We start from the raw sequence: 23350 nt of genomic DNA, 5'->3' as shown, positions 1-23350 counted from the left end.
TTTTACTTATCCCAGTGATTTTGAGATTGTTTTCTCGTAACACATTGTACTTCAAGTTAGTGGTAAATTTGGGTCGATACAGTCTGTTTTTTTTTGTGAAAAATACCAAAATGTCGTAAAAAAATTGAAAATTTAGCAATTTTCAAAATGTTACATTTTCTGCTTGTGAGACAAATAATCATACCACTCAAAATAGTTAATAACTAACATAGACCATATGTATACTTTATGTTTCCATCATTATTTCAACCTCCTTTTAATTTTTTTGGACACTAGGAGGCTTAAAATATGAATAGCAAATTCTCAAATTTTCAAGAAAATTTCAAACACTGATTTTTTTAGGGACCAGTTCAGATCTGATGTGACTTTGAGGGACTTGTATGTGAGACACCCCCATAAATGATGCCATTTCAAAAACTGCACCCCTCACAGTATTCAAAACAGCATTTTGGAAGTTTGTTAACCCTTTAGGTGTTTCACAGGAATTAAAACAAAGTGTAGGTGAAATTTCAAAATTTCATTTTTTTTGCAGATTTTCAATTTTAATACATTTTTCTAAGGAACACAGTAGATTTTACTAGAGAAATGTGACTAAAAATTGATTCCCCCAATTCTTTTGTTTTCATAAATATCCTATATGTGGCCCTAGTGTGCACGTTGACCAAACCACAGGCTTCATAATAGAAGGAGCACCTACTTGATTTTGGAGCCTCCTTTTTATGAGATTATTTTTTAGGCACCATGTAGGTTTCTAGGCACCATAAGATGCTAAAAGTTAGGAACCCCCCCACAAGTGACCCCATTTTGCAAACTACACCCCTCAGGGAATTCATCTAGGGGTATAGTGTACATTTCAAACCCCCAGGGGTTTCACCAATTGTGGTACAACTGGGCTGTGAAAATGAAAAATTACATTTTTTACACAAAAATGCAGTTCTGGCTCAAAATTTTTCATTTTCACAAGGAATGAAGGAGACAAAGCACCCCAAAATCTGTGCCCCAATTTCTCCCGAGTACGGCAATGCCTCACATGTGACCAAAAAATACCATTTGGGTGCATGGCAGGACTCAGAAGGGAAGGAGTGATATTTGGATTTTGCAGCACAGATTCTGGTGGAATGTTGGTGGGTGCTATGTCGCATTAGCAAGACCCCCGAAGCACCAATACAGTGGAACCCCCCCACAAGTGACCCCATTTTGCAAACTACACCCCTCAGGGAATTCAACTAGGGGTATAGTGTACATTTCAAACCCCCAGGGGTTTCACCAATTGTGGTACAACTGGGCAGTGAAAATGAAAAATTAAATTTTTTACACAAAAATGCAGTTCTGGCTCAAAATTTTTCATTTTCTCCCGAGTACGGCAATGCCTCATGTGTGACCAAAAAATGGCAGGACTCAGAAGGGAAGGAGTGATATTTGGATTTTGCAGCACAGATTCTGGTGGAATGTTGGTGGGTGCTATGTCGCATTAGCAAGACCCCCAAAGCACCAATACAGTGGAACCCCCCACAAGTGACCCCATTTTGCAAACTACACCCCTCAGGGAATTCATCTAGGGGTATAGTGTACATTTCAAACCCCCAGGGGTTTCACCAATTTTGATACAACTGGGCTGTGCAAATGAAAAATTACATTTTTTTACACAAAAAATAAGGTATGAAGGAGAAAAAGCACCCCAAAATCTGTGCCCCAATTTCTCCCGAGTATGGCAATGCCTCATATGTGACCAAAAAATACCAGTTGGGTGCATGGCAGGACTCAGAAGGGAAGGAGTGATTTTTGGATTTTGCAGCTCAGATCCTGGTGGAATGAATGGTGGGTGCTATGTGGCATTAGCAAGACCCCCGAAGCACGGTGAAATGATGAACCTAATAATCCATAGATGTGTGGTATATTTTAAAACACTCCTTTATACATAGGCCGGGTTTGTCGGGGCAAGTTTCACAGTGGAAAATAGTATCCTTTCTTATTCCCTTTTTATAGCAAACTTTGCACCTTTTTTGTGTCCTGCCCTTTTTTGCAGTGGAGGGGATTTCGTTAGAAAAATGCTGCCCTGGTACAATACGGGGGCCAGTACTAGAAGTACTGGGGCCCTCTGCCTGCTGGTTCCCAAATATTAGGCCCTTTATGACTTCCTCTTGAAAGTGCATAAATGTCCCCCTCTGGCTGGTAGAACGGAATAGCACGTAAGCTTTATACAGTGCCATCTGGATGATATACACGGCCAGCTTCTTGTACCAGATTTTTGTTTTCCGCAGGGCACTGTACGGCTTCAGTACCTGATCTGAAAGATCCACTCCGCCCATGTACTTATTGTAATCTAGGATACAATTAGGTTTTGAGGTGTGGGTACTGGTACCTTGTACAGGGACGGAGGTGGTACTGTCTCCATGAATTGTTGTCAGTATAAGGACATCCCTCTTGTCCTTATATTTGACCAACAACATATTTTCGGTGGATTGTGCCCTGCTTTCACCCCTTCTCAGTACTTGGGCAATGTGCGTTTTTGGGAGGCCTCTTTGGTTCTTGCGCACAGTACCGCAAGCTGCTGTACCTCTTGAACCAAGGGCCTTAAACAGGGGGATGCTAGTGTAAAAGTTATCCACATAGAGGTGATAACCTTTATCCAGGAAGGGGTGCACTAAATCCCAGACAATTTTTCCACTAACACCTACGAGGGAGGGGGGGCATTCTGGCGGTTCAATTCTTGAATCCTTCCCTTCATATACCCTAAACCTGTGGGTGTACCCTGAGGTGCTTTCACACAGTTTATACATTTTTATGCCATACCTTGCCCTCTTACTGGGAAGGTACTGGCGGAATTTAACCCTTCCTTTAAAATGTATAAGGGACTCGTCGATACAAATAAATTTTTCAGGGATGTACATCTCTGCAAATTTGGCACTGAAATGATCAATGACCGGCCTGACTTTGAATAGCCGGTCAAAGGTGGGATCATCTCTGGGTGGGCACTGTGCATTATCGGTGTAATGTAAAAATTTAAGGATTGTCTCAAAACGAGTCCGAGCCATGGCCATACGGTAAAGTGGGGTGCTGTACAGAACATCTGTACTCCAATATTGCCTAATTTCTGGCTTTTTTACTATGCCCATATGTAACACCAGACCCCAAAACGTCATCATCTCTACTGCATCTACAGGGGTCCACCTAGCAAATGATGACGTGGGGTTTTGAGCAATAAACTGCTGGGCATATAAATTACTTTGGTCCACCATTAAATTTATAAAATCATCAGAGAAAAATAATTTGAAAAAGTCAATTTCTCTGATACCTGTTGAATCAAATTGGATTCCTGGGATGGCCAAAAACTCAGGAACCTGGGGCTCAAAATTGTCTGGTGGAGGGGTCCATACGGGATCAATCATTTGGGGGGGGGTCTCAGCTGCTCTACGGGGGCGTCTTTGAGGGGGTCCCTCATCACTAGAGGAGGAAGATGAGGTTAAGACGAATCCTTCAAATTCCCCGCTTGCATCACTGGCTGTGTCAGAGTCAGAGGCAAGTATGGCATATGCCTCCTCCGCTGAATACATTCTTCTGGATGACTGGGATGACATTTGGGATGACATTTGGGATGCCATTTTTATTTTTGTGTTTCTGTAAGTGTAATGTTTCAACATGTGTATAGTGTAGGGGGGGTACAAACTTTATTTCAACACGGGGGGTATGTAGTGTGTAGTGTGTATGTAGTACAGGAATTTGATCCCAATAAAAAAAAAAAAAATTAGATCAACCCTGTGGCAAAAATGCTGATCTGTGATGTACGTCACTCAGCAACTTCAAGGCAGCTTTTGGTACAACGTACCAGGTCCTGCGCCAAAAATTGAGCACAGATGTTGGTCAGTAACGTCCGTCACTGAACAGCGCTCAAAGGCAACAGGAATTTGATCCCAAAAAAAAAAAAAAAATAGATCAACCCTGTGCCGAAAATGCTGATCAGTGATGTACGTCACTGATCAGCGCTCAACGGCCACAGGACACCCACAAAAGCAACGTGGGTGTAAAAACAATTTAAAAAAAATAAACCACAGCACTCTCCAAAAAAAAAACAATTTAAAAAAACTGCAGAAAAAAAATTATATCAACCCTGTGCCAAAAATGCTGTTCAGTGATGTACGTCACTGATCAGCGCTCAGCGGCCACAGGACACCCACAAAAGCAACGTGGGTGTAAAAACAATTTAAAAAAAATAAACCACAGCACTCTCCAAAAAAAAACAATTTAAAAAAACTGCAGAAAAAAAATTATATCAACCCTGTGCCAAAAATGCTGTTCAGTGATGTACGTCACTGATCAGCGCTCAGCGGCCACAGGACACCCACAAAAGCAACGTGGGTGTAAAAACAAAACCCCACTGCACTCTCCAAAAAAAAAAACTGCAGATCAGTGATGCAGTGATGCAACACTGATTAGCAGTGAGGGGCAGCAGGCACACAACTGTGGGTGCAACCTGACAGGGTATATATAAAAAAAAAAAACCCTGCACCCCCAAAAAGTTGCTGATCAGTTAATTTATACTGATCAGCACAAAATGAGGGGCAGCAGGGGGGGCAGCAGTCAGTTGCACAGGCAGCACAACCTTTGGTGCAACTGACAGGTATATATATTAAAAAAAAAACCCTGCACCCCCAAAAAGTTGCTGATCAGCACAGATATACTGATCAGCACAAAAGGGGGGGCAGCAGACACAAAATATAGCACTCTCTATCACTCTCTGTCACTCACACAGGAAGTCACAAGATCCAGGAAGCATCCAGCTGCTGGCAGCACGCTACCAGCGGTGATCAGGTAAGTATCAGGCAAGGATCAGGTCAGTATATCACGACAGATTGGCACGGTGACCGCTCTGCGCGCAATTCCAGACCGGAATGGCGTCTGCAGCGCAGTCACCGTTAGTTTAAATCACGCGCCATGGCTGTGATTGGTCCGTCGGTCCGACGGACCAATCACAGCCTTGGGGGCAGGTGGGGTGAGGTGTGGTCATCACCGGTGACCCCCTCACGCCCCCTCACACCCGGCGGTGATTGATCCCTGTGTTACCGAGCGTCTGATTCGCCGGTAACACAGGAAAACGCTGCGATTGGCTGTTCACATTGAACAGCCAATCGCAGCGATCGCCGACGGGGGGGAGGCATCGCCGCCCCCCCTGGGCATGCTGGGACATGTCTGCTGTCAGGGACAGCAGACATCGTCCCTCTGTCACCGCGTCCCTAGACGTGGTGACAGTTTAAAGTCATGACGTATATATACGTCATGTGTCGGGAAGTACATCCCGGCCATGACGTATATATACGTCAAATGTCGGGAAGGGGTTAATATTCTCCTCTCCGGGAGAAGCCCAGAGAGGAGAGTTTCAGCAGCTGGTCGGGGCGGGGCTTGAGCGTGACGTCACTAAGCCCGCGCCCCCATGATGTTAAACGGGGGAATTTGCGTATCTCTGTGGAGGGGACGGGGCTAAAATGACCCGATTTGCCATTTTAGCTCCGCCCCCTACTCTGAGACCCGCGGATTGCGGCATTTAAATGCTGCGATCGGTGGCGCAGCGGGGGTCCCCCCTGAATCCGGGGGGCCGGAAGGGGGACCCGATTTTCGGGAGACTACCAGCCATTCCGGGAGGGTAGACAACCCTGTTATATTGTACATGTGATTTCTGTTGTTGCATATGAGTGTTGTATTAATAACATAGAGCAGTGGTTCCCAAACTGTGTGCCTAGGCTCCCTGGGGTGCCTCGGGACACTTTCAGGGGTGCACACGGGTTGGTGGTCCAGGACCAATTCAAATTATTTATGAGCAATTATTTATGGACAAAACCAGAGCTGGTGGCTGCCAATCATAAAATGTGTCCAATCAGAAGCAAATCCTGCCCTTTACCACATAACTGCCACTAAGAAGCCCATACAAGCACAATCTACTTAATTTATATATATATATCCTTTTGGGCCTAGGGGTGCCGTGGAAATATTCTGATACTCTAGGGGGCCGTGATTCAAAAATTGGGAACCACTGACCTAGAGGAAATGCTACAGGTTATTGTATATTCACACTGGTGCGTGATATCACAATTTAAGACGACGCTATTGCCAACAGCATGGCATACCCTTCCAGGGAATGGGTGTGGTTCCACCTAATTTAGGCCGACATGCATTGGGTCAACCACCGAAGGTCAACATGGCTTAGGTCGACATGGTTGGAAGGTCGACAAAAGCATTAGGTCGACAATAGCAAGGTCAACAGTCAAAAGATCGACATGATTTTTTTTAAAACATTTTTGTCCTGAATGTCGACAAAGTGAACATGGACACCGTCAAAGTGTACCCATACCTGTCTACTTTTTATCACTCCTCTCCAGGGGAAGCCCGGAGAGGAGTGAAAGGGAGCGGGACGAGGCTACGTGTCGGGGGCGGGACAAAGCTGATGTCACCAGCCCCTGCCCCCATGATAGTCAGCCGCATTAATTTGCAGGTCCGTGGCTTGGGGGAGGGGCTAAAATGACACAATTCACATCATTTTAGCCTCGCCCCCTCCCTGCAGACCTGCCATATTTGGGATTTTATACAGCGAGGAGGGGGGGGCTTCGGCGGTGATGCGGGAGACTTGCCCTCCTTCCCAGGGGGGCCGGGAGGGGGACACGATTTGCAGGAACCTCCCGGCCATTCCGGGAGGGTAGGCAAGTATGAGTTTACCACGCCCCCTCGCATGGCTCGCAGCGCTTGCCATGCTTCAGGCACACTATTCTATTCTCCCTCCAAGCCCTAGTATATGGGAGGGCATCAAAAAATTCATGTCGACCTTACCATTATCGACCTACAGCTACAGTAATGCTAAAATACCTTGATAATGAGCGAGATGAGAGGAGAATGACCAGACTGGATTAAACAGTCTGGCCAATAGCAGCTGGGTTCTACTTCTGTCAGCTAAGAGCAGGAAACTGTGTGTATAGTGTACAAAATGGTATTCCAGTTCATTAATGTACCAATGCAGTGTTGCAGAATAGATGTGTGGAAATTGGTGTGTGTGTGTGTGTGTGTGTGGGGGTGGCCGTTCGTGCGGGTGGTGGGCGGCGTTTATATGACCTGCAAGAATGGGTCAACAAGAATAACACCAATGCTTCATGTCACAAAGCACATATCATCTCAAGCTGGTTCCATGAACATGACAATAAGTTCTGTATTCCCCAATGGCATCTAGTCACCGTATCCCATACGGCTCCGTTGGGACATTGCAGAACAGGGGTTATAGAGCATACATGTGTAGTGACAAATCTGCTGCAACTATGTGATGCTATCACGTCACCATGGACCAGAGTCTCTGTGGAATACTTTCAGCATCTTGTTCAGTCCATCAGAAAGAATTCAGACTGATCTGGGGAGATGTGTACATGTGGGAAAAGGCGACTACCGTGTATTAGAGGTGTCCATGAGTATGGGTTATGTTTATTGTTAAGCAGCACCAGATAATGTAGTTTATGTTGTTTATTGCGTAACTATAACGTTGAAATTGACAGAATAACAACATTAAGATTAAGCTACGTGTGGGAGGGGTACGGTGCCCATACACTTATGCGATTGAATGCGATGCGACCTCGCAATGCGATGTCCCATTGCATCCAATCGCAACTTATGGTACCTAAAGTGCCTTCTTCCAGCACCCAGTGCCGCATGCCATCTGCGATCTTACATCAGGTGCTGGAAGAGGGCAGGTGGCGGGCAGCAGAGTAGAGTAGCGCAGTGAAGGAGCGCTGTCGGGAGGAGGAGGTCAGTGGCAGAATTTGAAAAAACTGCCACTCTCAGCCAATCAAAGGCTTCACATTCAGGCGGCAGCTGATTGGCTGAGAAAGCTCTCTCTCAGCCAATCATAGGGCCGCCCAGTGTTTTAAACAGTTTTTTCAAATTCTGCTGCTGCCGCTGACCCTTGCCGCTCACCAGATATCCTTCACAGCATTACGCTACTCCAATGGATGCCACCAGTGTTCCCTCCGGCCCCCTCTCCCTGAATCTGACGCCGCAGAAAGTGCTTCCTCCACCTACTGCCCGCCGATTGCATTTGAGCGATCGCTTGTGGTTAAGAGCACATGCGATCACTTCTGAAATTCGATAGATATCATGTGCAGCACATGCTCAGGGCAGCCGAGAGGGGGGGGAGCAGGTACAAATTACCCGGGCCCAGGCTTGCTGGAGGGGCCCCGCAGGGGCCCTGGTCCGACCCCTCCCTTCCCCCTCCATCCCTCCCAGGTAGCAAAAGCAGCACACACTTCTATAGCATTTGCTGTGCTGACAGCAGGCTCAGCATGAGTATCTCACTGACAGTCTGAGAGGTCATGCTGCTGAGATTCCAGTTTTTAGAGTTTTCTTTCACCCTCCTCTAAACATTTTGGGGGCATGGCCTAAGTGGGGGAGGTGCCAACACCTCCCCCACTTAGGCCACGCCCACAAATTTTACCGGGGCCCAGCATTCCTCTCGGCTGCCCTGCACATACTATATATTGACGTGACCAGTGGCGTAACAATAGGCCCGCGGTCGCGGGAGGCGCTGTGTAAGTGCAGGAGCCGGGGGTCTGCGGGGCTATTGTAATGCCGCTGTGCTGCGGCCGGGACCCTCAGATTTACCTGTCTGCGCAGCGGTCCCGGCTCCCCTCTTGCCCTTGCTTCTGTAGTGCTGAAATGAAAATGGACCATCATAAAATATCCGCCCCATAGAGCAGACAGTACTCAAAAACTGGGGGCGGACATTTTGTGATGGTCCGTTTTCATACCAGCAGAAGCCAGGACAGGAGGGGAGCCGGGACCATAGACAAAATCTGCGGGTCCCGGCCAGAGCACAGCGGAGCAGCGGAGGCTAAGGCACGGAGGCCTGGGCTGCGGTGGGGATTTATGCCACTGGATGTGACATTGCGTTGCATGTTACACAAAATGTGTACACGATCATTCGAATTATCGAACAGATATTGTCAAAATCAAATGATTCTATGCAATAGTTCACAAGTGTATGGGCTACATTACAGTTGGGCTGCAAAGAAAGGTTAGGGTTAGGCTGTGGAGGGGAGGTAAGGGTTAGGGTTAGGCTGTGGGAGGGAGGTAAGGGTTAGGGTTAGGCTGTGGGAGGGAGGTAAGGGTTAGGGTTAGGCTGTGCCAGGTGAGGTAAGGGTTAGGCTCTGGTGGGGAGGTAAGGGTTAGGGTTAGGCTCTGGTGGGGAGGTTAGGGTTAAGCTCTGGCGGGGAGGTAAGGGTTAGGCTGTGGGAGGGAGGTAAGGGTTAGGCTGTGCCAGGTGAGGTAAGGGTTAGGCTGTGGAGGTAAGGGTTAGGGGTAGGCTCTGGTGGGGAGGTAAGTGTTAGGGTTAAGCTGTGGAGGCGGAGGTTAGGGTTAGGCTGTGTAGGGGAGGTAAGGGTTAGGGTTAGGCTGTGTAGGGGAGGTAAGAGTTAGGGTTAGGCTGTGTAGAGGAGGTAAGGGTTAGGGTTAAGCTGTGGAGGGGGAGGTAAGGGTTAGGGTTAGGCTGTGGAGGGGAGGCAAAGGTTAGGGTTAAGCTGTGGAGGGGGAGGTAAGGGTTAGGGTTAGGCTGCGTAGTGGAGGTAAGGGTTAGGGTTAAGCTGTGGAGGGGGAGGTAAGGGTTTGGGTTAGGCTGTGGAGGGGAGGTAAAGGTTAGGGTTAAGCTGTGGAGGGGGAGGTAAGGGTTAGGGTTAAGCTGTAGAGGGGAGGTGAGGTGAGGGTTAGGCTGTGGAGGGGGAGGTAAAGGTTAGGGTTAGGCTGTGGAGGGGAGATAAAGGTTAGGGTTAAGCTATGTAGGGGAGGTAAGAGTTAGGGTTAGGCTGTGTAGAGGAGGTAAGGGTTAGGGTTAGGCTGTGTAGAGGAGGTAAGAGTTAGGGTTAGGCTGTGTAGAGGAGGTAAGGGTTAGGGTTAAGCTGTGGAGGGGGAGGTAAGGGTTAGGGTTAGGCTGTGGAGGGGAGGTAAAGGTTAGGGTTAAGCTGTGGAGGGGGAGGTAAGGGTTAGGGTTAGGCTGTGTAGAGGAGGTAAGGGTTAGGGTTAAGCTGTGGAGGGGGAGGTAAGGGTTAGGGTTAGGCTGTGGAGGGGAGGGGAGGTAAAGGTTAGGGTTAAGCTGTGGAGGGGGAGGTAAGGGTTAGGGTTAAGCTGTGGAGGGGAGGTGAGGTGAGGGTTAGGCTGTGGAGGGGAGGTAAGGGTTAGAGTTAGGCTGTGGAGAGGAGGTAAGGGTTAGGGTAAGGCTGTGGAGGGGAGGTAAAGGTTAGGGTTAAGCTGTGGAGGGGGAGGTAAGGGTTAGGGTTAGGCTGTGTAGAGGAGGTAAGGGTTAGGGTTAAGCTGTGGAGGGGGAGGTAAGGGTTAGGGTTAGGCTGTGGAAGGAAGGTGAGGTGAATGTTAGGCTGTGAAGTGGAGGTAAGGGTTAGGCTGTGGAGGGGGAGGTAAGGGTTAGAGTTAGGCTGTGAAGGGGGAGGTAAGAGTTAGGGTTAAGCTGTGTAGGGGAGGTAAGAGTTAGGGTTACGCTGTGGAGGGGGAGGTAAGAGTTAGGATTAGGCTGTGGAGGGGGAGGTAAGGGTAAGAGTTAGGCTGTGGAGGGGGAGGTAAGAGTTAGGGTTAGGCTGTGGAGGGGGAGGTAAGGGTTAGAGTTAGGCTGTGGAGGGGGAGGTAAGAGTTAGGGTTAGGTTGTGGAGTGGAGGTAAGGGTTAGGGGCTAGGCACTAGAGAGAAAGTCACTTTTAGCAAGACAGTCTTGTGTCACATGGGGGGCTTGGGGCGGGGGGACACCATCACCGTTGCTCTGCATAGCATGGCATCTATACACTGTGAAGTGACACAAAATGCACCCCTGGTGACAGTAATGTCACCAGGGGTGTTGTGTCCTACCACCCCCTTTTCAGCAAGCCCAACAAAGCCCCACCCATTTCCGAGGCCCATCCCCTTTTTTATGTGCGCATGTGAAATGTCCCGAATCCACTGTCACCAATGTTGGGAGATATGGGGTAACGGAACTGATTAGGGAGAGGGGAATCCTCCTCCAAAAGGGAGGATGAAAGCCTAACCTTGAAATGACAGTGACATTACCACCGGGACCCATGTATTCTAGATACTGTCAATGACAGGCAGCATCGCTTTCTCTGAATTATTAGGAATGACCGACATTTAGGGTCCTGTCAATGTTTTTCTGAATCAGGCCCCAAGTTGCTATGCAGAGGTGAGAGTAGGAGCTAATTTAGCTGCGACTCCTTGAAGGCTTATGCCAACATGATGCCCACCATGGCAAGTCTGTGGGCCAGTGTTGTTGCCATGCCTAGGAAAGAGAACTTCTTCCATCATAGAAACAGCTGCGATTATTGACTTGTTCTGAGCTCCATCAATCTTCTATTACAAACACAGATAAAGTGCTCTGACATAGAACAAGTAGAGGAACAATTGGGAAGAGAGGCTGCAGCCTCGCAGCACAGTCATCAGTCAGCAGGGGAAGGCTGGTCCCGTCATTGTAGGATCTGGGTGGCAGAGAGAACATTCCTTCCATGTGGCCGTGCGGAATGTTCTGATGTTATACTTGCACTGTGAGTAGTGTATATAGGGCCTGATTACAGTTTACTGAGTGTCTGAGACACCACTACCCCCCCTCCCGCGCCCCTGCCGAATACACGCCCTCCCCCCCTCGCCGCCGCAGCCGATCCCCCTCGCTACCATGCAAGGGAATGTATAATGAAAACACGGTACTTGTGTATTATCTGGGCGCCCAATTTTTTCATCGCATGGCAAAAAATTGCGTCGCATCGCATGCAATCATATCGCATGCAATCATATCGCATGCGATGCGACGCAATTGGACACGATTTTTAATTGTACAGGCACCCATATGCCTGATTCCTATGTTAAATGCCCCCCCAGACCCATTTTTTTATTGTACACCCACCCTGATGGGTAATTACTATGTTAAATGCCCCCCCATTGTTAACGGCACCCCACTATGAAAGCCAACCCGAAGCATGGCGAGCGCAGCGAGCCCGCGAGGGGCGGCTGTACGCATCTTCCAACCTTTTCATACCCCCACTATCCACGTCGGCATATGAAAAGGTCAGAGGACTCGTACCGCCGCCACTCGCGGGCGCGCTATGCTCGCCACGCTTCGGTTTCGCGTTGATACTGGGGTGGCGTTAACAATGGGGGAGGGCATTTCACATAGTAATCACCCATCAGGGTGGGTGTACAATTAAAAATCGGGTCTGGGGGTGCATTTAACATTGGAATCAGGCATCAGGGTGCCTGTGCAATGTAATATTGGGTATAATCTTGTTGCATCGCATTGCACGCCATAATAATGGCATGCGATGTGACGCAATATTAAAATTGAATACTCTGCCCGGGAAAGACTCAAATCAGGTCCCGTTGCATTGTATCGCATGCCTTAATTAGTGGCATGCGATATATCGGGCGCCCAGATAATACACAAGTACCGAAAACACATCCGCTCACATGCCTCTGACCATCACATATAGAAGTCAGTTGGAGCAGTGCCGGGACAAAGGCAGAGCGTGCGCCTGACATCCTGTGACGTCAGCCACCCTTCCCAGCACACATCGTCTCACCCACATACCCATGGGAACGGCCAGTGTTTTCAATGGGTTGCCCATAAAACGCTGGACGTTGCCATGGGTAGCCCCCCGTCCCACCACTGTCCGCCCCCAGCCTGCCCCCGATCCTTGGGAATGGCTCAGCAACTATGCAAGTTGTTTGCAATGGGGGACTGCACATAATAGACCATGCGCAGAGCCCCAAACATCAGAATTCACACTGTTCCAAATGAATTAAAATGAGGGCTATAGTGAGAATAATGAATGCAAATTGCCCATAGCAACCAATTAGAATCTACAGATGGAGCGGGCCTTATCTTTGGCTGGCGCTCGCCAGATGCCTTTCACTTGCGAGCGCCGGCGATAGAGACTGGGACGCGCGTGCGTCTCACGTGCACGGGCGTCCCAGAATCACGGCGGCTGGGCAGTGTCTCCCTGCCCGTCTCCGCTTCAGGGAGACGCTGCCCAGTTCAGGGGGGGGGGGGTGGGGTCGGGCAGCGAGGGGGACCAGTGGCGACGGCGGGGACCCCTCGCCATGCTCCGTTGCCATGGGGCGTGCGAGCGTGTCGCGCGCGCCCCTTGCGGTAGCCAGCCGCTGGCGGTGGATGGCGGTAGAAACACCATCCACTGCAAAGATTTAGCCGTCTCCATCTGTACTTCTTATTTAATTAGCACCTTCTAGAAGATAATAGATAGAACCTGATTGGTTGCCCATAGCAACATCCCATCTGAGATAAAAAACACTTTCAGAGGCGTGGATGGGTGAATGAGTGTAGATCAGGGATGGGGAACCTTCGGCCCTCCAGCTGTTGAACTACACATCTCAGGATGCCCTGCTACAGTTTTGCTATTTGGCCATGCTAAAACTGTAGCAGGGCATGCTGGGATGTGTAGTCCAACAACAGCTAGAGGGCCGAAGGTTTCCCATCCCTGGTATAGATCATAGTAACGGTGTCTAGGTCAGGGATGGGGAACCTTCAGTCCTTCAGCTGTTAAACTACACATCCCAGAATGCTTTGCTACAGTTTTAGCATGGCCAAATAGCTAAACTGTAGCAGGCTAGCTCAACACCAAAAGGTCACCACTGAAAAAAGGTCAACACAATCAACACGTTGACATATAACAAAAAAAAGTTTTCACTTTTTATTTGGTGTCCATGTTGACACGTGAGCATGTGAGACCCCGATTAGTGCACAGCTTTGCTTGCCATGCTCACCATTCCCAACGGGAATACTCCTTGTTAGTGGTAACGTGTTGACCATTCCTTGTAACGACCATGAACATCTCGACCTTTTTTCCTATAACGACCTTCTGTCTATTTTGATCCAGTGCATGTTGAACATATGCTGCCGATCCAGACACCGTTGACCTATCATCCGGCTCCCCGCAGATAGACTCAGCCTATCAGCAACATCAGTCACAGTTCCATCCTTAACCCTTTCAGTGCCAACATCTCTGCAAGAGATGTTCAAAATAGCTTTTAAAAACCCCAGCGTCGCTCACATTTGTTATATAAATTCAAATATTTTTTTTTTTATGTAAGGTAACCATTACAGGTCATTATGATGAATACAAGTGTTTACTTGGCAAATTCACTTGGCACTCAGAGGGTTCATGTATTCTATGACTGATTAGAGCAACAGAAGATGCGCTGGGTGTTTTCATTGTTTGTCGCAAGTGTCCATTAGTGCAGCGCTGCGGTATACTAGTGTAGGGACTCGGAGCTAGAACATGGTCTAGAAAACGTTGAAAAGAACTATCTGAGTTGATTCAAAGCTGTGAGGACATTTATCCTTTGAAAGGGTTCAAAATAATTTCCAGGATAACTGATATTTTTCAGGCAGTCTGATTCGATCTTGATAACTGCGGCTGCATGAGGTTCAGGATAGAAATGCCATTTGTTGTATATGTTCCATCGGATCGGCTGCAGGGTGTGACTAATTTACACGGGACTGTTCAGGTGAGTTCCCTCGGTATGGAAATATATTGATGCGCCCGCAGTTTGGATCACTAAGTTAAAAGAACCCAAGTTATCAAATGGGCCGTATCAGAGCTAATCTTAGAGTCATGAGAGGAGGATCACCCCAGTGCACAGCCATGTGAAGAGGGGAAAATCCACTTGCGGCACTCCGAAAAAATGCTGGAATGATGCCCATGAGTGCTGGCTGGCTGTCAATCATCCTGCACATGGCCTGCAATCACAGGCCATCGCTGGCTGTGGCCGTACAGCCTGATCGTGCATGTGTACTGTGGACCATGTGCATGCATGGTCCTCCAATACTCACCAAGGTTGCAAATTCGCAGTCTGCGATCAGGGCTGATTGGGCCCAATATCAGTGCAGGCTATGTACCCGATTCAGACCTGATTGCATGACTGCAAATCTGCATGCTGGCCAATTATTGATGAATGGCACATGCCTATGGGATGCAATGCATATGCACAAAGCTGGCCAGCGATGAGATCCTGCTACGATTTCTATTAGCAAGCCATTGGCAAGATGACAGGAAGTAGTTGTCTGGAGGATGGGGGGGGGGGGGGGGGGTAACTGGACATTTCATGAAGTGCCAAGCCATCATCTGTTGGTGGTCTTCCGATGTCCATCCCTTTCACATATAAGTGCTGCCTACCCAATGGGATAACAAACACTTTTGTTTGAGTTCCTACTGCCATGGGAAGGCATTCACTGACAATTGAATTCCCCCTTTTATCCCATGTATGCCATACTTGCCTACTTTTGAAAACTAGTTTCAGGGAGATTATAGTTTGTAGTAGAATGTTGCACAGTGCCCCATTGAGGGGGTGTGTCATGCTCCATCCAAAGGGCGTGTCTAGCTCCATATATGGAGAGATTGTGAAAAGAGATTGTGAACGTGGCACCTAGAAGCGTGGGTGTGCACTGCTACATCTGAGAGGAATCATTTACAATGACTTATATCCAAATTTAGATGAGCCCCAAAGCAGTTAGTAAGAGCTACTATACTTGGTAAAGTGCTGGGAAATGGTGCTGATGATTCAATGTAAATGTGTCTGTCTCTCATTCCTTTTTCCCAAAAAAATGTAAGTGTAATGTGGGCTAGGTGACATGAGGGAGATTGCTAGACTAATGAGGGAGAGAGGGAGATTGCTGTTATTTCAGGGAGTCTCCTGCAGAATGCAGGAGGGGAGGTAACTATGGTGTATGGTCCTCTGCTGTTGCCATATTTAGATGGCAATGGTGATAGCGATAGGAGGGCAGGGGGTGTTAAATGTACCTCCATTGTACTCAGTTTTTGGTTTCCCCATACTTCTGGGGTCTTGGAGGAGGAGGGTTTCTTAAATAGGGTGTTTTCATCCTACAGTATTTAGGTCTTTCCTCTTCATCATACCATATCTATTAATTCCCTACAACACATAATAATCGGGTCGGCATCTCTGCGTATATGGCTGATGATACCACTTACATTGATTGATGGTAGTGGCACAGTTCAGGCGATGCAAGGCAGCGATTGGCCGCTCTCTGACAATGACCATTGTCATGAGACCAAGCAGAATTTTTCTGCTGGAATAATTAGATTTTTGTTATACGCATCATTCACCAAGTATACTGTACATGAGGATATATCTGGTGCAGACACTTCATTCTAGTTACAAATGAAAATACTCTTTCCATGACCACTTGCATTTATTTGGAATGTGATGCCATCTAGTGGCAATAAGTAGATGGTGCAATTGCTACAAATCTGCAAGTTGTCTGATTGCTTGGTACAGGAAAAGGGTTAACAATGCAGCACTCGCTGTTGGCATTAGTATATATTTAACAGAGCCACACTCGTTTTCTCCGTCCCATTACGGATGTCTTAACTAGTGAGGTTTATCCGGACCACGTAGTGACACAAGCACCAGTCAGCACCCTCACCTACTGTTAGCGGTGAGGCAAGGGCTGCATATACTGTAGTGGCATTGCCCACATGGAATCACAGCCCCAACTCCGCCAACATGTCAATGCTTTCTACGTGGTGATCCATCTGCGAAGCTCGGCCCAGCATGCAAAGTTCTGTTGCATGGCCCATGGTTCTATACGGGTACGGCTCATAGCGTCAATACTGTGAAGGTCGACATACACTAGGTCGTCAGGGCTTAGGGCCACACAGGAAATAGGTTGACGTGGCTAACCTAGACACGGTCGGAAGGTCAACACAAGCATTAATAATGAGAAGGTCAATGGTCAACATGAGTTGATCATGTTTTTTTGTCCCGAATTTTGACGTAAGTTGACATGGACATCGTGTCAGTGTACTCGCTGCACTCGCCATGCTTCGGGCACGGTGCCTCGCTGCGCTCGAAACATTCTTATACAGTATTCTCCCATCACGCCCTAGTGGATGGTAGGGTATGAAATACCAGCTGTCGGCACATGTCGGCTCAAAAAAAGTGAAACAACCATGTCAACATTTTGACTTTTGACCTTCCCATTGTCGGCCTAATGCTTATGTCAACGTTCCGTCCCTGTTGACCTCAGTCATGTTGACCTATTTTAATGTGTCAACTTAAGCCATGTCGACCTAATGTATGTTGAACTCGTGACCGCATCCCGTTCTAGACTTGCGGAGAGGATTCAGGAGACTTGCTCACCTTAGAACCTGCCTTAGCAGAGTATGTAGAAATGTTCTGGTTTGGATAAGCAGAAGTGTACAAATTCAATATCCATAGGACAGCCTGCTATATGGCAGCTCCTAATTACACTTACCCGCAGAGGGTGCCATAAAAGAACACTCACAATGCCATCTAATCAACTCAGGGTAATAGTGATGTTTTAAATATATATTTATTATTTTTGTGATATAAGTGACTGCACAGGATGCAAATAGCATTAGATGTACAGGAACCTACCCTCCACCCTAAAGGTGCATACACACGGTGTGATTTGAGCTTCTGATTTTGACGATATAATTAAAATCGGAAGAAAAAATTAGCATAAATCGCACAGTGTGTATACAGCTTGTGATGCCGATGGGATCGGTGTCACAAGCCAATTCTGACCATATTGTATACAGTTTAGGGTTTTAGTATATTGGCCTTACTCAAAATCTCTCGTAAATATAGTCAATAATGGATGGTACTTTATCTCTCTCCAAGGTGCAGTACATCTCCCCCATGCCACTGTATTGGCACAAGCATAAGCACTGTAAGACCCAATCAGATGGAGAAATGTCCATGGTCCATTGGAACCTTCATCCACTGTCCCCATGCCTATTCAGACATAGGGACAGATGTACATAGTGTAATAAGCCTTTGAGAGTGATCATTTAGAAAGGGATAAAGACAAAGGACCTACCAACAATCTAACTGCCATGTTACAGGCTGCCAGACATCTAACTTCCGTGTTACAGGTTACCAAACATCTAACTGCCGTGTTACAGGCTACCAACTAACTAAATGCCGTGTTACAGGCTACCAAACATCTAACTGCCGTGTTACAGGCTACCAACCGACTAACTGCCGTGTTACAGGCTACCAACCATCTAACTGCCGTGTTACAGGCTACCAAACATCTAACTGCCGTGTTACAGGCTACCAAACATCTAACTGCCGTGTTACAGGCTACCAACCTCTAACTGCCGTGTAACAGGCTACCAACCATCTAACTGCCGTATTACAGTGTATCAACTATCTAACTGCCACATTACAGGCTTCCAACCATCTAACTGCCGTGTTACAGGCTACCAACCATCTAACTGCCGTATTACAGTGTATCAACTATCTAACTGCCACATTACAGGCTTCCAACCATCTAACTGCCGTGTTGCAGGCTACCAACCATCTAACTGCCCTGTTACAGGCTACCAACCATCTAACCATCTAACTGCCGTGTTACAGGCTACCAAACATCTAACTGCCGTGTTACAGGCTACCAAACATCTAACTGCCGTGTTACAGGCTACCAACCATCTAACTGCCGTATTACAGTGTATCAACTATCTAACTGCCACATTACAGGCTTCCAACCATCTAACTGCCGTGTTACAGGCTACCAACCATCTAACTGCCCTGTTACAGGCTACCAACCATCTAACTGCCGTGTTACAGGCTGTGTTTGAAAACTAATTTAGAAGCTGATTGATTGGTAGCAGGGCTTAAAGTGGTCCTGTAGAGATGGTGGAACTGTTCTATATTACATTTCTGGCACCCCCCCCCCCCCCTGCCAATTATGCTTTTCTGTGCAGGCCAAGGTGGAGGATTAACTATTTTTTTTGCCATTGGAACCCCATTGCCCCTCAGTTTAACCCCTGGTTGGTAGCTTATCTCTCCATCACTCTAAGCTAGGGCTTAGTACATCTGCCCCTTAAAGGTACATTGCAAAACATTGGCTTACATTTTCAGAAAACTTATTTTAAGTACCGTATATACTCGAGTATAAGTCGACCCGAATATAAGCCGAGGCACCTATTTTTACAACAAAAAACTGGGAAAACGTATTGACTCAAGTGGGACCCTCACTTGAGAATAAGCCGAGGGTGGCTTTTTCAGCATAAAAAATGTTCGGAAAAAGTAGGCTTATACTCGAGTATATATGGTACTTTTTTTTTTTATGTTATGCTCAGAACAAATCACTCGTCAGGTTAGCTGTAACTTTGTTTTACCACTGTTATAATGCTTTCTGTTAGTCGACAGTAAGAAATGGGGAACAAGATGACTCCTGCATTAAATTACAGCCAGGGACAGTTTTGAAGCGAATTCTGGCTTCTGTGAAGGGTATGCTTTCCAAAAATATTTCAATTTCTGTTTGTCAAGGGGTAGTTGGATCCAGGCATTGTTCTGCAGCTCTTTAGATTTTAATTATGAAGTTGCAGTGTCAGCCCTGTTAGTAAAGGATATATGAGATTCTGGGTGAAATGTAATACGGTAGGAGGAGAGATTCCGAAAGTGAGAAATTTGGTAAGAAATCTCCAGTTTTTTTTGTGTTTTTTTTTAAAGCGGCAATCATTTACACTGCAAACCCAGTTTGAGTTTGGAGTGTAAATGATTGCCGCTTTTAAAAAACCTGGAGATTTTTTTAACAAATCTATCACTTTGCGAATCTCTCATCCTATTACATTTCACCCTCTGTGTTTAAACCCCATTAATAACATCAGTTTAGCGAAAATAAAATGTAAAAGAAAGGATTCAATTTTTATGGAAGATATTAATACTGCTATACGTACATTAACTACTCCAGGAAGTCGCCAGCCGATGACATCACTATAGAACCTACTCAGAAAAGAAAGCAAATGCATCTGCGATTTTGTACACAGCGACCGTGCGAAAATATGCAAGTGTCACAAGCAGCAGGTGGTGTATAGACGTGCCCATAGCCGGCGTCTCTGGACCGCTGCTTGCTTACAAAGACACAAGTAGCTACACCTATTTTGCTTTCAGTTAACATCCTAATCTTCACAACAAGGTTTCTAATGACAGAACACAGGTGCTAATTAAAGGTGCATACACACAGATAGATCTGGCATACAATGTGGGCGTTCCCGATCGAGTACAAACTATTACAAACTATTATGCATGAACTATCAATCAATAACTATTTGACACCAAATCATTTGTGTAGGAGTTCTGATGATATTGGATTGTTTCCCAAATCTATCCATGTGTATATAACTCATTTTACTAGAATGTAAAAGGTGCAGTAATAGTGTGTACACACGGTCCGATTTCCTCTCCGATGTTGACGATATAGTCAACATCGGATCGGCATCAGAATCCCGATCCGATCCCGATGCGCGTTCATGTATCGGAAGCCAGAAAGTCTTGGCTGCCTTGTCTATATAGTGCAGATCTGCACTATATAGTCAAGATTGGATGCAAATCGGATGTGCCTTAAGATCCTATCCACGATCCGAGCTGATCAGATCGTGGATAGGATCTTAAGGCACATCTGACCGTGTGTACACACCATTAGAGTTTATTTCCATCCCTGTGTACAGCTAAACTAAACATCACTGCCCTTCAGCGTACAGAACAAATAAACATCTTGAAGATAAATAAGCAGATGGAATACCACATCTGGTGGCAGGGAACATGCTATAATTGGAATTTGTAACTTAAATTAAACCAGTAGATTCCTTATCTGGCAAAAAATACAAATAAAAAAAATTACTGCTCACATTCATTAAAAATGCCACTGAGAAGAGCACGTGTGGTGCCAGTCAGAACAGAGAAAGGAGGCTGCTGGGACTTTACTACAACACAATGGGTGTAAAATGATACAGATTTGTAATATTCCCATGGCATTGAATAAGTAAGACGTACACCCACTGCTCTAATTATAGCAAGCCAGTTTAACAGCTAAGGAGCGGGCCAAGTGACTATTAATGCTGAAGTGGCTTCTAATTTATTCTCCTGCGATGCTCAGTCAGCTGCAGGCATCATGGGACATGTAGTTCAGCACCAGCTAATAGGCAAAGGCAAAGACAAAAAAGGAACAAGTACATATAAAAGGGAAAATACAGAAAATGAAAAAAATAGCAGTAGCATCCAAATTGCAAAAAATACTAATGGTTTAGGTTTTAAAAGCATACTGTGCAACACTAGTCAAAGGGAGTCTGTCTTCTGCACTGATTGGAAAAATCAGTTCTGTGTCTGATCCAGGCTTAAGGATGCACATTCTGTGTCTGATCCAGGCTTAAGGATGCAGCCAATCACTACATCAGAATCCAGAACCTCATGGTAAATGTCTCAGGCTACAACATGGCCGCTGAAGACAGTTGCTCCGCTCTTGCTCTAGTGCACACGGGTCCCATACAAACATTGGAGGCAGCCATGTTTTGCGCTGAACCACGATTTAAAAGCATGCGTCTTCTATATGCACAAAGAAGTGGTGAATTGTTATTTCAAAATGTTGCTTTTTGGAGGTAGGTGGCTACATAACCCTCTTATCCAACTAATTTACCTCATAATTCTTTCCTCGAGTCCTCCTGCATCCCCATTGATGCCTTTTCCACATGTACACCTCTAGTGTCCACATGAGTATGGGTGCTGTGAAGACAAAAATGACTGCGACTAATTGTTTATGTGGCTTTCTTCATCAGTTTAATTAGCAACTGTTGGACTCGAGTATTTTTATTTGCAAAGCAATTATTGAAATACAAAACACGGTACTCTTTACCTAGCACGGCGCCCATCGCGGGCATCGCATGCACTAAAAAACGGGTGCGACGCGATGCCCGCGATTTCCCATAGGGAACAATGTTAAAAGTGTCAATGGACACGATTTTAGTGTTCAATGCCTCAATGCCCGCGATTTTTCCATAGGAAACAATGTTAAATGGGCCACAGAGCCCAAATAGTCCCCCTGAAGTCTGAAATGGCCCCCACAATTGTTAACGCCACCCCACGATCAACGTGAACCCGAAGCGTGGCGAGCGCAGCGACCCCGCGAGGGGCGGCGGTACGCGTCCTCCGACCTTTTCATACCCCCACTATCCACGTCGGCGTGGAGATGAGAATAGAATAGTGTGGCGAGCGCAGCGAGCCCGAAGCGTGGCGAGGACGCGGATACCTGTGAAGCCCGCGAAGGGACGCGTTTACCTGTGAAGGTATCCGCGTCCCCTTGCTGCGCTCGCCACACTATTCTATTCTCAACTCCACGCCGACGTGGATAGTGGGGGTATGAAAAGGTCGGAGGACGTGTACCGCTGCGCTCGCCACGCTTCGGGTTCACGTTGATCGTGGGGTGGCGTTAACAATTGTGGGGGCCATTTCAGACTTCAGGGGGACTATTTGGGCTCTGTAGCCCATTTAACATTGTTTCCTATGGAAAAATCGCAGGCATTGAACACTAAAATCGTGTCCATTGACACTTTTAACATTATTCCCTATGGGAAATCGCGGGCATCGCGTCGCACCCGTTTTTTGCGATGGCCGCGATTTTTTACCCCCGATGACCGCGATGGACATCGTGGGCGCCGTTCTAGGTAAAGAGTACCCAAAACACAACAAAAACCACACCCATAGATTTCACATCAGCAATTACAATATGTATAACCCTAGGGTGGGTGTTGAGAGACAGAAAGTGCCTTACTAATGAACTATCAAAAATAAATCCCAATTCCAGGCACTCCGGAAGTAATGTATTTCCTAGAGTTGTGCTGCCAGCCACCATTGTATAATACGATAGGTCATTTCTGATCATTTGCCTGCAAACCTCCACATGGTGTGCGGAAAAATAAGAAGGATTTGGTCTGGAGGCACATAATCATCCACTCTCTGAAATGCTTGCAATTCAACACCTCTCGGCAGTAGTTGTTAATTGCCCCATAATAGTGTCCTAGTTGATCTTCTGAACCATAGTAGTGCTATTTCCCTTAGTAGTGCCTTGGCTTATTTTCTGAACCATTGCAGTTCACTAGATCACATTATGTCACATTGTAGGGCTGTCACTACACATTATGCCACATAGTTTCTTTAAATTACATTAGAACACACAGGGAGGTATCCAATCACATGATTATTTATTACCCAGTACAAATTGGCTTTTTAGCCAGATCGAACCATCAGGCTATCCAATTACAGCTTGTTTTGACCATGTGCTAAAAGACAAGTCAACGGGTGAGAGCATGTGGGATCAGGGATGTTTACAGACTCATGTTATCATCTAAAAATTGGGGACTCCTGGGACTGCTCATCGGGTATTTTGCTTTATGTGAAGTAGAATCCCTGAGAAGTTCCAGCTAATGGATAGCAGCCCCAGCTACTAGGATATCGCCCACATTGTCCCCAATTTATATTATGCCACATTAATATGTCCCTCA

The sequence above is a fragment of the Crinia signifera genome, chromosome 19 (genome assembly GCF_055691185.1).
Source record: "Crinia signifera chromosome 19, ASM5569118v1, whole genome shotgun sequence".
Classification (NCBI taxonomy): domain Eukaryota; kingdom Metazoa; phylum Chordata; class Amphibia; order Anura; family Myobatrachidae; genus Crinia; species Crinia signifera.
This window is presented reverse-complemented; position numbering follows the sequence as displayed.